At 37.7% G+C, this 10,980-nt stretch overlaps 1 protein-coding gene across 2 annotated transcripts in view; it reads right to left on the bottom strand.

Moving 5' to 3' along the window:
* Positions 1 to 1,051: 1,051 nt before the first annotated feature.
* Positions 1,052 to 10,980, bottom strand: part of LOC145980086 (uncharacterized) — a 44,146-nt gene continuing 34,217 nt past the window's right edge. For both annotated transcript variants that reach the window (XM_083113084.1, XM_083113083.1), the window contains exon 4: positions 1,052 to 1,702. The gene's annotated coding sequence lies outside the window, so the exon portion shown is untranslated. The remainder of the gene's footprint in view (positions 1,703 to 10,980) is intronic.

Raw genomic sequence — 10,980 nt, 5'->3', positions numbered from 1 at the left:
CACACCATTATGGAGCCAGCAGGAGTTTGTACAGTCCTTGTTGACAACGTGGGTCCATGGCCTCATGGGGTCTGCCTGCGTTACACCCGAACCCTACCATCAGCTTGTACCAACTGGAATCGTGAATCCTGACCAAGCTATGTTTTTTTCAATCATCTATGGTAAAATCAATGTGTGCATGAGCCAAAGTGAGGTGCTGCTTCCAATTGCGTGCTGATTGGAAAGGCAGTCTAGTCGGTAATTTGCTGCCACATCCCATCAACATCAAATTTCGCTAACTGACCTCACAGACATTTCTCTCGTACATTCCTCAATAACTGTTGATGTGATTACACCCAGTGTCGCTTGTATGATAGCACAGACGATACTGCTCAGATGTTGATGGTCATGGTCATTAAGCCGATGTGGTCGGCGCTGTCCGCAGTGGAGGTAATGCCTGCAATGAGGTATTCTCGGTACACCGTTGACACTGTGGATTGAGAAATGTTGACTGCTGAAATAACTTCAGAAATGCATATTATACGAGTCTCGTGTGCTGTCCATGTATGTTTCTGATTGTCCCTTCATCTATTTCATCTGATTCATCCTCATCATTTCACATTCAAACTTTGATAATTCTCACCATAGCCATAATAACAATAGAAGATGTATCCCAAGCTTATAACTAACCAGCACTTACGTTTGTAAACCTGTAATTGTAATACATTAAAAATATTGCAATTTTACACAATTTTATTTGTAAAATATGGTACTCTCTTCCAATGTCATATTTCTTACAATACCCAGTGTTGATTAGAACACCAGCATAAAGATTAAAAAGTTTGGATTGCGCAATAGCATTTCAGCCATTTTCACAGCATCAATGAATGCCTTAAGTTCCATCATGTAATAACAATTATGCTAAGAAAGAATCAACATTAATAAGTAAAACTTGTTTTTGAACTTCCATAATCATAAAATTGTTACAGACACATGTTCAGTGTTCATATTTTGAGATTAAAGGGCAGTAAGTCAATTTTTATGTATTTTTTATAATATAATACAATCAGAATGATAATTATCTAACACTCCTATTTTTTATTACAACATACTAAACCTACGAAAACATTCACAAACAAATAAAGGTAAAAACAAAGCTTTCCCTACAAAAAATAAATGATGCATTTACATGTGCAAAGTGAATAGTATTAATTACAATGAATCACAAAGATTTCCTGAAAGATTTTTATACATATAAGACATACTTAATACTACACTATAAAAATATTTTCAATGGAAGAGCTTGTAGCATACACTGAAACAATATTGGGTTTTGTCCTTTTTGTACTAAAAAAAACATTCCACTGAAACGAATAATCAAAAACCAAACAGCCGATTATACTGCACTATATTTTCCTTGTAGATATATTTCATCTCTTTATGGACTACTTTATTATGAATTGCTCTACGTAATATGCTAAACGAAAATAATTGATGCTGCTTATATAGTTCATAAGGCAGGAAAAAAACACTAAACAATGACATGATGTAGTGACGATTAAATGCAAAACTTGGAAGTATTTACGTTTATAAAGACTTGCATTATTAGGTAGATAGAAAAGGTGCAGACATCAAATTTTCTGATGTGTTGTACGATCCAAAACAAACAGTAGTCACTATGCTTCTTCACAGTGAAATTTACGTTGGACTGGTTCACTTCCCCCTGAAAGAGACAACATAGATGTTTTGAGACACACTATGGTACAAGATAAACTTAAAAGAAGGTGACCATGCAAGAAATCCACACAAGGCTTTGTTTTTTTAACTAACCAATTAGAAATTTCAAAATCTAATCAATAACACTGATTTAACTAACACTGAAGTGGACGAACAGAAATGTTTGTAAAAGAGGTCACGTCGTTGATAAAGCTCGAAACAGTAAGAACAATAACAATAATAATGATTATTATCGTGATTATAAATACAAAGCATTCCCTGACATTCGCTACAAGTCTCGGCAGCAAGCTTCCCGGCGTCAGCGCTTGTCTTTCCCGGTGAACGGGACAGACGCTAGAGTCGGCTATTAAAATTACAGTTTTCATATTGTGTACTAACCTTGACTACAGAAGGTGTTGAAAATGATGTCCCTCTGCTGCAACACATTCCTGGCATCTCCGAAGGAAATTGGCATTTACACGTGCAAGTTCGTCTACTGTAATTCTCCCGATTTTTCATACAATACTCTCTTAACTCACAGATGGTGTGCGGATTGACTTTGTATACTTTATTTCCCCATTTTTCTTTCCACTTTTATTCAGAACTGACCCTGTTACTCTAAAGTTTTTTACAAGGTTTAATATAAGCGACTGTCGCGGACCCGTTCAGCAGGAAAGACAAGTGCTGATGCCGGGCCACTTGCCGCAGAGTCTCTTAGCGAATGTCAGGGAATGCTCTGTATTATTATACAATAATAAGTATTATTAATAAAAATAAACCCATTCTATTCCAAATTTCTTCTTCTTCTTATTATTATTATTATAATTACACCCATAAGTAGACAAAACTAAAAATAATTCAGGTGCCAGCTCCTTTTCCTCAAGAGCTAGCTCTTTTTCAAATACGGGCTAACAAAGCCTTGAATCCAACTAACATAAGCTATGAAATGTGACTTTAAAGTATTTAATTTATTACTTGAAGATGATGGATGCAGAAAGACTACCAGTAAGAGCTTACAATGCACAAGGAGTGGGAACAAGGCCAAGGGGGAGACCAAGATGTAGGTGGAAAGAGCAGATAGCAGAGAAGAGGACAAGATTGGAACACCGTGGAAAGAGAGGAGTGGTGGAAAACCAGGAAAAAATAGAGAGGCTTCACTGCTATGCCGACCCAGACAGAGGCAGGAAATGGCAAAGGATGGTGATGAATTTATTACTTAATACAAGACTGGATTAAAAGTAACTAATTCTTGCACCGAGAATAGCCTTCGTAAAGAAGGCTCAACTGGTAAGAGCACGACTAACTATATGATACTTTCTAATATAGGGCGACTCTACCATATTGCTGCAATTTTAAAATTCGGCTAGTAGCAGTGCAAAAATTTATAATGGCATGTTTATTGTTCTGATTTAATTACACACATAATGCAGAAAACACACAAACATCAAAAAATATATACTGTAATTGTTATTTTAAAAATAAACAGGGTGACTGGTAATTAGATGTATTCCTTGAAAGGGGTTGTAGTCGAGACAATTTGCAATAAATTTGACCATATGATACCCTGTCCGAAAATTAGTAGTTTGAGATAATCGAATTTCAATTGTTTTTTAAAAAATGAAAATTTTGCACATAAAAAGATGAATTGAGAAAAAACTGCTCATTGTATGGAACTTATTTCAGCATTTTCTGATAGCTAACAAATAAGTGGTTCCTTTAAAAAAAAGTTTTTCCCAAATAACAATCACATGTAACTAATGGGTGGGTCTAAACTTACAAGTGATGATAAAAAAATGCACTCTTAGTTTACTTGGCAACGTATTAATAACAAAAATGGTATGACACGAAGCGTACAAATTACTTTAATTACTTCCTTGTGTCATCTGCTATCCAACAAGGTACAAATGTTGATAACATACACATTTGTGTACAAGAAATAATACTTCATTCATCTTCATGTGAATGGAATCAATGAACAATACAATTAAAGAACATTACACGTCTTGCTCAAAGTGGGCACCTCCGTTACGAATGCAGGCACGCAGGTTTTTACGGACATTTGGTCTCTTATCTCGTGATGTGATGGTGTCCTTGATGTGTTAAGCAGCTTCCATTATATATATATATATATATATATATATATATATATATATATATTACCATTTCATGCAATTATACGTGGGTTAAGTCATAAGTCATGGCAACTATTTTTTTTCTCGCGAACGGGGCATAACACGAAAAATCTAAGATATACGTTTGAAAGTGTATGGAATGTACTTTCGAAAGAAGCCACCAGATGGTGTATGTGAACAACGGTGGGGTAGTAAACACGCACACAAGTTCAGTGTAAGCGATGGAAATGCTCTTACATAAGAATTTCAATGAAACAAAACATTCTTGAAGGCAATTATACCCTCACCGACCTCCTTCTAGCAAAAGAAGCACAATACTGAGATCTAGGTATCCTCATAGATTCAAAAAAGGCAATGCGTATGCTAGGCCTACTTTACAGATTCACCGAAATCAATAACCCGAAAGCACTTTCCATTTACTTCAAGACATTTGTGTCCCCCATTCTAGAATATTGTTCACCAATCTGGAACATGGCTGCCCATTCTCATACCTCCAAGATCGAGAGTGTTCTCAGCTTTTTCCTCTCCATCGTTCGATATAAAGTGCCTGCCCTGAGACACCTGCCTAAGACAGATCTGCATGTAAATCTGCACATTAATACTCCAGAAACTTGTAAATACGTTGCAGATATGAAATTGCTATACAAGATCATAAATGGAAACTTAAGATACAGCATCATACTCAACGAACTCTCACTCAGAGTGCCTAGACATAAAACACGGACCATGGAAACCTTCCATACTACAACTCCCAGGCTCTCACTCAAACAACATTCACTATTCCATAGGCTACCAAATCAGTTCAATATCATCTCAAACAAAATACTAGATATATACACTTAATATTCATTTTTATCACCAACATAGGAAAAATTGTACATAAGTAACGCTTTTGTGAAACTGGTCTGTTTACCTTGGTACTGTTTTGACTTGTTTATTTGTGTTTATTTTATGTTATCCTCTTTTGTGTGTTTTTAATCTTAGTCTATTGTCTTACTGTTGTTTATTTCTGGTTTAAAATGGCTTCTGCTGTACTGGAAATTTCAATAAATAAATAAAAGGAAGGAATAATATCAACGATTATTGCAAAATTTGTGTTTTGTGTTATTTTTAACAAAAGCATTCTTATTTGCACCAGAGTGAGTTGTTGCTTGCAGTTTTGTTTGACCCTGCAAGTACTATTTCAAGAAGCAGCTCACGAGAACTCTTGCCTTTTGTGCAGAAAGAGAGGTGTACTGTTTTCTTGTTATTGTTGTATGCTTCACAACCAATTAATTGAAAATCCAAATTATGTACCACCATGCTAACATGTAATATAAGTGTTTTCACATCGTTGTTGTTTTACTTGTTTCATTTTTGCTAGAATGTAATTGTAAGAGTAGCTTCAATTCTATTCTTTAAAGTTAATTACAAAGTAACAGATACTCTGAGGGATTGCATACATATGCAGGTTGGCTACTCTAGGACCATGATAAAATTCAAGTAAAATTCCCGGTTTTCAAGGCGAACTCTCCAAAAATTCAAGCAGATGTTTTCTCTATTTCAACCTTACGTATTACCTACCACCTCTCAACATCCACACACAAATATCTTCATAATATAAAGGGTCTATGTGATTCCACCATGCAAAAATTATAATTCAATTAAAATATTTAATTTAAGGTGCTGAGTTTCTATTTACAATCAGAGGTGCGGCCACAGATTTTTGTCTGAGCGGGTGGGGAGAAAGTGCCAGGATAAATGTACTAATACTACTAATAATATAAAATATTGTTAATAATAATGTTATATTATTATTATTGATTTGTTTTATTTTACTTCGCTTTTTGTACCACGTTTGGCTAATTTGCGAAGATGGGGATGAGTGATATGATGAAATTGATGAAAGGACAGTCACAAACACCCATGCCCAAGCCAGGATTCGAACCTGCCCGGACCAACATTGTTGTTGTTGTTATTATTATTATTATTATTAGTAGTAGTAGTATTATCAAAGACGTTATTATCCTCGTAAAATATGCAAAAAGGGGGTAGAAGTTGGTGCTAAAGTATTTGTGTTCGAACAAACGATTTCAATTATTTTTTGAACACATGGCACAGTTGTTCGGACCCCACTTTGAACTGTAGGTCGATTCCCGATTATCCTTTCTGTGCATAAAGTGGACTTAAAACCACAAAATCAATCAATCAATTTTTTTTTCATTTAGATAGTTTGGCCCCCATGGCTGAATCCCACTGCCCCCTAGCTATGGTTATAAACTTGATAAGACTAAGAAAAGGAGGAATTGCGAGCGAAGCAAGCAAGAAAATTTTACAAAAAATTTTATTTGCATAAAATGTGAATAGGATTTGGATTAAAAAAGTTGTAATTTTTCATGTCTGCAGAGAAAAATTCAAGTAGCATTCCCGCATAATTCCTTGAGCCAATAATTCACACATAATTCCCGGAATTCAAGGAATTCCCGGCGAGTAGCCACCCTGATATGTACCATATTATGGCATGCAAATATAAACTTCAGGTTCAGGTTACCCTTGCGACCACAAGATATAATACAGTTAAAACTGCTTTATACATAACTCAGCTCTGCGTAATTCTGTTTTATACATAAATTACTGTAGGTCCCGGTAAATGTAATTTAAACTTGTAACTTTTAAATCTTATTTAAACATTTCTTGTGGTTACAACAACACAAGGGGATTTTCAAATACGAAACAAAATAAGAGGCAGTCGGTCTCGAGTTGCGAGAAATACGAGTGTGGCACAGCGATGTCGCAGAGAAGGCAAGCACAGGTGGCATGAAATCAGAAGGGAAAGATTACCGCAGTTGTTCCGAACATGAGACACATTTTCTTTTCTACGTAATCGCAATACAAAAGTACACACGTTAAATAGATGCCGATAGCTGACGTTTGGAGTGTTCCATAATAAAAACAGAACAGAGTTTCCTTCAGTGAATGGAGGAAATGATACATGCTTCACCAGAAATAACACCATTAAGCCTAGTTTCCATGGTAACCAAAAACTCAATATGCTGACCAAGGCAGAGTTTATTTTATTTAAAAAAAAAAATGTTACATTTCAACTTCTAGCAAGGTCTTCTTCAGACTCTGTACCAAGTACAATTGAAATAAGGTACAAAACAGGACATAAACAGAAGAAGGAAGAAAAGTGGCAGGGGAGAAGAGGAAGAGAAAGGAAAAGAGAGGTGGTTTGGCATAAGGAGTATGGGGAAGACCACCGAAAAGATATGCAAAGTGCTTAGGAAAGCGGGCATTAAAACTTACAGTAAGGGAGGATGAAGCATCTTAAGAATAGCGAAGAATGCATACAAGATAAAGGAAAACAGAGAAAAGGAAGAGATTATATACGAAATGAAGTGTAAAGAATGTCAGTGTGTGTACATAGGAGGGAAAAAAAAGGCTGAAAGACATGTTGAAAGAAGATAGGGATGATGTACGACTTAAAAGAGAGAGAGAAATGCGATATTTAAGCACACGAGAGAAACAGGACATGACATAGAGTGGGATGAGGCTAAGCAGATAGGAAGGGAGAAGAGAATACTAGTGAGAAAATGGAAGGAGGCCAAGGAAATAGAGAAGAAAGGTGAAGAAGACATAATGAACTGGAATGGGGGACTGAAGATAAACATAGAATGGAAGGTGTTAGAAAGAGTGGAAAGGACAAGAGTGAAGGAGGAGAAAAGAAGGAAGAGGAATGAAGAAAGAAAGGAAAAAGAGAGTGAGATAAAGAGTCCAACCACCTTCCAGATGAAAGGAAATGGTTATCTAAATTGCCTGTCAGGTGAAACAACAGTTGACAGAAGGCCACCTGCTGGAACACCTGGAAAGGAATGTTCCAGATAAACTACCTTCTAATAATCTTGTGTCTGGAGGGGAGTTATTTTTGTGTACCTTATTTCTTTTGTATTTGGTACAGAGTCTGAAGAAGACCTTGATAGAAGGTTGAAACGTAACATTTAGTTTGTTTTAAAATAAAATAAATTCTGCCTTGGTCAGCACATTGAGTTTTTGACCAGAAAGTAAAATTTATACTGGAAGTGGATGCTAATACACATAAAACTTAAGAAGCTAACTTTTAGATTCGTTAATTCACCACTTTGTGACAGAAATAACCTGTATTACGTGTATCGTGTTCCTCAAAATAGATACAATTACAGTATTTTAATAACGATATCTAAATCTGATTTGTAAGTAATTCTCAGTTATACATATTATTTACTGTTGACTGTTGACAAGTTCAACTGTATATTCAAATTTACAACTGAATTCTACCAAACATGAAAAAATTCAATACTTGAAAAATACATAGAATTTATTCAAGATTTATAATATCCTAGGAGAACATGTGCTTGCCTATGTCGATAATATCCAGGGAATTAGTCAGTGCAGTACTTAGATCTTCCAGAAAGAAAATGGCAAGTTCCTTGAGGAATGTTACAATCAAGAAGAAGAAACCTTTGTTCCAACGACAGTGCCTTCAGAACTTATCATATCAGCCTGAAAGTTTTACCAGAAGAATGCATGCAAAGAGTACTGCTAAAGCAAAACAAGTGAGTACTGAATGGTTTCGCGGAGTATGCAAGGTCCTTCTATGCCTTAATAAAATTGTGGTGGTTCACAAAACGTATCTCCACCTAAGCAAAAATATGACTCTTTAACTGTAATAGTAATAATATGTAACACTACAGAAACATATACAGAGTGAGTCAGAAATATGACTACACGTTTCAAGTAAATACAGTGCATTACTGTACAATGTGGAGGGAAATGGTGAATGGTATATTAAACTTAAAACCTCATTTTTTTTTATTTCAGATAAGTGTCCCGTGCCCGAGCTTACTAAAATAAACAACAATTTGATGTAACCAGTCGTTTTCTCCACTTTCCCACAGTCGACGGAAACAATGTTACATTAAAATCACGCCTCACCAGTTACTTGCTAAGTTTATGTTATGAGTTTGTTCGCCTGCTCAGGTGTCGGAGCCTGTCCAACATGTACGTCCTCGTGTTGTACAGACTCTAGCCAACAGATAGTGCAGGTCAAAAGCGGCCGGCGTATCTACAATGATGGGTAGTGCACCTACAAACCCACCACAGTTGACCTATCCACCGAACACCTCAACAAAATCCAGGACTTCATCCACACCCGTGGCCCCCCTGAAGGCCTAACAGCTCGTATCACAGCCATGTTAATACCTGACAATCCCCGCACCCCCACCTTCTATCTATTGCCCAAAATTCACAAACCTGGCAACCCTGGTAGACCCATTGTGTCCAGCTATAACTCACCCACAGAAAGAATCTCAACCTTTGTTGACTCCCATCTCCAGCCTCTTGTGAAAGCTCTGCCCTCCTACCTCCGTGACACCAACCACTTCCTCCAGAAAATCAGCACCCTCCCACCATTGCCCCCAAATACCATCCTTGCCACCATCGATGTCACTTCCCTCTAGACCAACATACCCCACTCCCATGGCCTCCGCTCCATAGAATTCTACCTCAATAGCAGACCCAAACCTCACAACCCCAGCACCAACTTTCTGACCCACCTAGCCCACCTTGTCCTCACTTCTAAAAATTTCACCTTTAAAAACCAAAATTTCCTACAAATCCGAGGTACAGCCATGGGTACCAGAATGGCCCCATCCTATACAAACCTCTTCATGGGCAAACTTGAGCAAGAATTTTTAGCGACCCAACCCCTCCTCTGGCTCCGCTACATCGACGACATCTTCATGCTCTGGACACACAGAGAACCATCCTTGTCAGCTTTCCTGGACCAACTTAACCACTTCCGTTCCCTAAACTTCACCTGGATGCACTCCCCCAACCAGTTCACCTTCCTGGATGTGGACGTGCACATCGAGGGAGGACACCTGACTACCTCCATCCATATAAAACCCACCAACCACATGCAATACCTACACTTCTCCAGCTCCCACCCATTCCACACAAAAAAAGCTATTCCATTCTCTCTGGACCTCAGGGGACAGCGCCTGAACACTTCACCTACCTCCTGCCAGAATTATAACCTCCGCCTACACCAGGTCCTGGTCAACTATGGATATCCCTCCATCCTGGTCACCAAGCAAATATCGCGAGCTGCCTAACACACCACTACCACCAAGAAACCTGCTGCCAGCAACCCACCTGCACTCATCACCCAATATCATCCCCACCTCAACAAAATCAGGCACACACTACACTCTCTTCTCCCAATTCTCCACAGTGATCCTGAAACCAAAAACATATTTCTCGACAAAACCAGAGTGGTTTTCAAATGCCCCCCCCCCCCCCGTCCAAAACATCCTGGTCCACAACACTCCTTCACCACACATCCAACACCCCCTTGCCCATAAATGCAACCGCCCCAGGTGCACACGGCCACTGGCAAATTTACCCTCCATCCCAAGGGGACCTGCCATGCCTCAAACCTTATCTACATCCTCATCCTTTTACCTTCTTTGATTTTTACTTAACCCTTTTGGCAAGACTGATTATGGCAACACAGAAACAGTTATTGAAGATGGTGTTATGGCTGTTGGTGTGGATGGCAACTGTGAAATCAGAGTTTTAGGTGGAGGAACGGTGATTATTGTATATATATATATATATACATAAAAACACCACCTTCGCAATGTCCCCGCCCCCCTCCTTGTGGTTGCATCACTGGCCATGACGATTAACTTTTAGTTTATCCTCATTTGGTAACGTGGAAGATAGTGTGTGTAATAAGTAATAACGCACTAATCCGATTCATCTTCACTCACTAAAGTATATTTTATACATTACAGGACACTTCCCTAAAAACACAACAATTACAAGAGTAAGGGACAAAGAAATCCTCTCACCCTCTTCACCCCCATACATACGTATGCCAACTGGACGTCGAAAAAATCCTAGACATTTGTTGTAAAAGAAATTGTTGAAATGTCAAAGGAAACTCGCATCACCATAGGATTTTTTACTTTTAAAAAAATATAATAAAGTCTGGATGGCCCTTTAGACGCATCTATCTTATATCTAAATGTTCATTTCACTTTGGATAAATACGATGTTTGTTTTTCCAAAAGTAGGCAAAAAAGTAGATAGTACCTTTCTCATGAATTACTTTCCAACAGGTCTTACAAAT

This window comes from Lepisma saccharinum, chromosome 27 (assembly GCF_977018435.1).
Source record: "Lepisma saccharinum chromosome 27, izLepSacc3.1, whole genome shotgun sequence".
Lineage (NCBI taxonomy): Eukaryota > Metazoa > Arthropoda > Insecta > Zygentoma > Lepismatidae > Lepisma > Lepisma saccharinum.
This window is presented reverse-complemented; position numbering and strand designations above follow the sequence as displayed.